Below are 6219 nucleotides of genomic sequence, written 5' to 3' on the forward strand. Positions count from 1 at the left end.
CGCTCCTAGGGTCAATTGAAGCCGCCGCCACTGCTAGGGCTTGCCATGCTCTCTCCTCACTTTCGGCTTCTACGATTACTTCCTGTTCATACTCCCAACCTCTCTCTCTCTCCAACTTTAATTTCATTCTCATTTCAATTTCAATTTTGATGTCTCTGCAGGCGTTTCATCGGTGCCGTTTTCGATTCCAAGGGTGCGGATGCAATTCTCTCCTTTGAAAAGTTCTGCTGCAATCTCCCCAGATCTCTTCTTCAGGTTTTGGTTTCTATTTGGATTAGTTTTCTCAATTTGATTTTGATCCATCTACTAATTAATTGGGTTGATTAATACCAGATCATATGTCTCGCCATAATCAGTTCAACATATTATTTCATTGTAAATTCGTGTTTAACAGATCATATATGATTAATGTGAATGAAGAACACTAGGTTGAGTTGAATTGAATTGAATCATGGATAAGAGCATGTTAGCTAGTTTGGAATCACTTCCAGAAGCTTATCAGCAAAGAATGGCATCCATGATGGAACAAGTTCAAATCCGTGACAGGTACCTCCTCTTCACTCTATCTGTTAACTAATTCCATGTGTTTTGAGTTGAGCTTCATGTTCCTAAATAGTCCTATCATTGAATTCATCATTTCAAAGTTTGGTCTTTCTCTGAGACTGTGCCAACTGGAGTTAAAATTTGAGTGAAGCAAAAGGAACATATTTTTAAGTGCTTATTCATCTCCTTCAAGTCAATTTCTCAGAATTTTCATGTATTACACTGATCTAATGATCTGCATTTGCTTTTGCTAACTTTGCCAATCCACTATGCTTTCTTTACTATCTTGATTTATTTTTCTTTTGTTGGGTGTTTTTGATTAATTTTTGCAAGATCTGTTCATCCAATTTTGCTTGTCTCTTTAGATTTAACTAGATTGTAAACAAGTGTTCAATTTTTTTTATACCTTTCAATAATCACAGCATGAAGGGGATTTTTATTGCATTGTTAGTTTTGGCTTGCATGGCCTTCCTACAGCTCGAGAGGTCCAACCAATCAAAGGTAAGATAGAGTACCCAGCTCCTTCAATATGGTTTGTATATCATGTCATCCATCCCATGTTTAATTTGTTTCATTTCCAATTTTGTTCTCAATGTTCTATAGTTCTATGAAATTTAGCATGAGTAGTTTTTGTGATTTATACATTACTAAATCAATTTGTTTCTAAATTTGGTTTCTTACTCTTAGTAGAAATTTAATATATTCTATTTTTTATTTATTTGGTCCAACTAAGCCTGTTGCATATATGACTATTTGTGTGCATTATATGTAACCAAAGTGGATTGTATGTCGATGTTTTCGGCATTTTGCTTACAAGTCTTGTAGACCACCTTGTTGTTATTACCATTTTTTGTTTCTGCTTCGAGATTTTTGCCGACGATAGCCGCGACTGGTTTGTGAGATTGTCAGTTATTGTTGCTGCCATTGGTTCTGGCAAAGTAACAAAATGACCAAAACCTTTGTATGAGTGCACATTTTGCTGCTTAGTGTTGTTGATTGATTTGACTCTTAAGTCTTAATTCATACAAAAAGGAATAAGACTGATTCTGGGTTTGTGTGTGCTTGTCACTGTTATTAATTTATTTATTATGTCTAATTTGATTTATTTGTTTCAAGTTCATAAATCTGGGTGAGTTTATGATTTATTTAATTCAGCTAGTTCTTTGGCCACTGAATGGTTTTGTGAAAAATCATAATTCAAGATGAATAATATGAACTTAGCTATTCTTCAATTAGGACAAGGTTTGAAGGCTTATGCTTATATCTTGAGTGCTATCCATTTCTATAAACACAGCCTGCAGATTCTCATAAATTTCTGATTTGCTGGCTTGCTGCTTTATGCTTTCTTTGGCACTTTTAACCATCTTTCTTCTTATCAACTACAATTAAAAATTATAATATCAAATCTCAGATTCATTCATAAGACTTGTTGCTACCGATTCCAAATTCCAGTGCTCATTTACCTCCGATTCATTTACACTTTTAACCATCTTTCTTTGTGCACTATTTCATGATTTTAATATGCGGAGTTAGTTTTCTTGTGTTCCTCTCTCATTGTTCTGTTAAACTTAACCAACTTGTCACTTTTTTCCCCAGTATCCAAAATGTTTGCCAAGAAGAATGCTATTGGAAAAGAACAGGTGGCAAAATTAGTGGACGACACATATAGGTAAGTCTTGGCAACAAGTTTGATGGTATTCTGTTTGATATAAAATACTTAGATAGTCATATGCGGTGCATATATTTGTGTCTGGTTTATGTTGGTTCTTTGTTCACCTTTTTTTCTTGGCCCAGAAAAATGCATATATTTGGTGCCACTGACCTTGCATCAAAGGGACAGGGAGCCTCAGATAGCAGTAATGTGAAAATTAAAGGTGAAAAAGATGATTCCTTTCAATCAGATAGCAGTAATGTGCATTTGCAGATGTTCTTTTAAATTGCACGTACTTTCAATAGGACCTCTTGTTTCCTATATTCGACATTTCATTATGGAATTTATTTTTTCTCATCTTATTGTAGTGTGACGATCCACGATGCCATGTGTGGCAGCACATAAATTGTGTTATTGTTCCAGAAAAACCTATGGAAGGTGTCCTGCCAGTACCTGATAAATTTTATTGTGAACTCTGCAGACTCAGCCGTGCAGACCCGTATGTTTACATTTCCTTCGTGTTTATATATATAATATGCAATGGACAAAATAAAGTTGAATTTTTTCATAATGTGTTTATGCCTTCAAGGGATTGTGCTGGTTGACATTTGCCTATAATGTGATCTTGAATTTTCTGATGTTGATTTCACCGTTGTTATGATGAAGTGGTTTTAGTAGTAATCTTTTAGTTATCTCTATCCTACATGGATACTTATTGAGTTTGCCACTAAACTTGTTGCTTCAAAATTATATACTATCTTTCCCATCAAGGATTTGAATATTTTGTTCTTTTGTTTGCCTGGCATATTGAATGGTTCTTCCCTTACTTTATCTGTTGTATTCTCGTAGTTGACCAAAATTTTCTACTTATTATTTAGCATTTCATTTTCTTGCTGTTACATATCTATTTATTTCTGTTACAGGTTTTGGGTTTCAATGGGACACCCCTTGTTTCCTGTGAAGTTGAGCATAACAAGTCACAACTCGTGTTGGCCATTGTCTCTGAGGGAAGCAAGTCACACCACCCATTTTTTTCAATGAAAAAGAACTAACACTAGTAATTTATTTATTTTACTTTCTCATGATCTATCATATGTGGATTGAGCACTAATAATAAAAAGTTAGGAATGACTTTAACATTTTGAATTTTTATTAGAAGATATTTATGTAGGATATAATATTTTAATTTAGTTTTTCGAAGAGTATTAGTAGTAAATTCTAAGTGATTTTATGCTTATTTTGATAAAGCTATGCTTAATTTAGTGTGAGATGTATGAATATTCAAAATTAACTTCTATTCTAGTATTTTTGGATCATTGTAAATATATATTGTTTACAGATAATTTGTTATTTAGAGAAATTATTCAGTATAATTATGTATTTATTTTTATTTTGTAATATTCAACTCATTTAAATAAAAATACAGAATTATTATACATGTAATCATATTAACTATTATGTTGTATTAATAATTATTAGATAATTAAATATATATATACAGAAAAAAAATAAGACCTAAGGTTACACTTATATACAGTAGTTATAGTACACAAAAAAAAACGAGACCTAAGGCTACACTTATATACAGTAGCTATAGTATACAAAAAAAAGAGGGATCTAAGGCTACGTTTATAAAAAGTAGCTATGGTATACAATGTGGTTACGTTTTACAAGTGATGCAGTAGAGTTAAAAAGCGTAACCTATTCTGGAAAAATGAAAGCTGAAAAGCGTAGCCTTTGGTCCTGGACAGCATCACTTGAAAAGTGTAGCCTATTCCCAAACGCCAAAAGCGTAGCCCTTGGTGCAGAAAAGCGTAGCCTTTGAGAATAGGCAACGGCCGAATAGGAATCACCCCAAAAAGCGTAGCCGTAGCCCAAAAAGCGTAGCCGTAGCCTAAGGCATCATTTTTTTTCACTTTTGGCTACACTTTTCAAGTGTACCTGAATGGGTGTTTTTCTTGTAGAGATCAACTATTTATCACAACTTCGCACAACTAACCAGCAAGTGTACTGGGTCATCCAAGTGATAAACCTTACGCGAGTAAGGGTCGATCCCACGGAGATTGTTGGTATGAAGCAAGCTATGGTCACCTTGTAAATCTCAGTCAGGCAGATTCAAATGGTTATGGATGATGAATAAAACATAAAGATAAATATAGAGATACTTATGTAATTCATTGGTAAGAATTTCGGATAAGCGTATGGAGATGCTTTGTCCCTTCCGTCTCTCTTCTTTCCTACTGTCTTCATCCAATCCTTCTTACTCCTTTCCATGGCAAGCTGTATGTTGGGCATCACCGTTGTCAGTGGCTACAATCCCGTCCTCTCAGTGAAAATGTTCAACGCACCCTGTCACAGCACGGCTAATCATCTGTCGGTTCTCAATCAGGTTGGAATAGAATCCATTGATTCTTTTGCGTCTGTCACTAACGCCCAGCCTTCAGGAGTTTGAAGCTCGTCACAGTCATTCAATCATTGAATCCTACTCAGAATACCACAGACAAGGTTTAGACCTTCCGGATTCTCTTGAATGCCGCCATCAATTCTAGCTTATACCACGAAGATTCTGATCAAGGGATCCAAGAGATAAACATTCAAGCCTTGTTTGCTTGTAGAACAGAAGTGGTTGTCAGGCACTCGTTCATAAGTGAGAATGATGATGAGTGTCACATAATCATCACATTCATCATGTTCTTGGGTGCAAATGAATATCTTAGAACAAGAATAAGCTGAATTGAATAGAAGAACAATAGTAATTGCATTAATACTCGAGGTACAACAGAGCTCCACACCTTAATCTATGGTGTGTAGAAACTCCACCGTTGAAAATACATAAGAACAAGGTCTAGGCATGGCCGAGAGGCCAGCCTCCCAATGATCTAAGATAGCATAAGACTAAAGATAGCTACCAAGATAAAAATACAATAGCAAAAGGTCATATTTGTAGAGAACTAGTAGCCTAGGGTTTACAGAGATGAGTAAATGACATAAAAATCCACTTCCGTGCCCACTTGGTGTGTGCTTGGCTGAGCATTGAAGTTAGACGCCAGCTTTTGTGCCAGTTTGGGCGTTTAACTCCCATTCTTGTGCCAGTTCCGGCGTTTAACGCCGGGCAGTTTTGAGTTGATTTGGAACGCCGGTTTGGGCCATCAAAGCTCGAGCAAAGTATGGACTATTATATATTGCTGGAAAGCCCAGGATGTCTGCTTTCCAACTCCGGTAAGAACGCGCCAATTGGGTTTTTGTAGCTCCAGAAAATCCACATCGAGTGCAGGGAGGTCAGAATCCAACAGCATCTGCAGTCCTTTTCAGCCTCTGAATCAGATTTTTGCTCAGGTCCCTCAATTTCAGCCAGAAAATACCTGAAATAACAGAAAAACACAGAAACTCATAGTAAAGTCCAGAAAAGTGAATTTTAACTAAAAACTAATAAAAATATACTAAAAACTAACTAAAACATACTAAAAACATACTAAAAACAATGCCAAAAAGCGTATAAATTATCCGCTCATCACAACACCAAACTTAAATTGTTGCTTGTCCCCAAGCAACTGAAAATCAAATAAGATAAAGAGAAGAGAATATGCAATGAATTCCAAAAACATCTATGAAGATCAGTATTAATAAGATGAGCGGGGCTTTTAGCTTTTTGCCTCTGAATAGTTTTGGCATCTCACTCTATCCTTTGAATATTCAGAATGATTGGCTTCTATAGGAACTCAGAATCCAGATAGTGTTATTGATTCTCCTAGTTAAGTATGATGATTCTTGAACACAGCTACTTTATGAGTCTTGGCCGTGGCCCAAAGCACTTTGTCTTCCAGTATTACCACCGGATACATACATGCCACAGACACATAATTGGGTGAACCTTTTCAGATTCTGACTCAGCTTTGCTAGAGTCCCCAATTAGAGGTGTCCAGGGTTCTTAAGCACACTCTTTTTGCCTTGGATCACACTTTTGTTTCTTTCTTTTTCTTTCTTTTTCTCTTTCTCCTTTTTCTTCGCTTCTTTTTTTTGTATTC

The 6219-nt window shown here is 35.7% G+C and overlaps 1 long non-coding RNA gene across 1 annotated transcript; it reads left to right on the plus strand.

The window, feature by feature from the left end:
* Nucleotides 1-2144: 2144 nt before the first annotated feature.
* LOC112718230 (uncharacterized) lies at nucleotides 2145-3172 on the plus strand. Its single transcript, XR_003160704.3, has 4 exons — nucleotides 2145-2212; nucleotides 2338-2417; nucleotides 2563-2693; nucleotides 3118-3172. It is a non-coding gene; the product is annotated as an uncharacterized lncRNA (long non-coding RNA).
* The last annotated feature ends 3047 nt before the right edge of the window (nucleotides 3173-6219 follow it).

Source organism: Arachis hypogaea, chromosome 10 (assembly GCF_003086295.3).
Source record: "Arachis hypogaea cultivar Tifrunner chromosome 10, arahy.Tifrunner.gnm2.J5K5, whole genome shotgun sequence".
NCBI classification, from domain to species: Eukaryota; Viridiplantae; Streptophyta; class Magnoliopsida; order Fabales; family Fabaceae; genus Arachis; species Arachis hypogaea.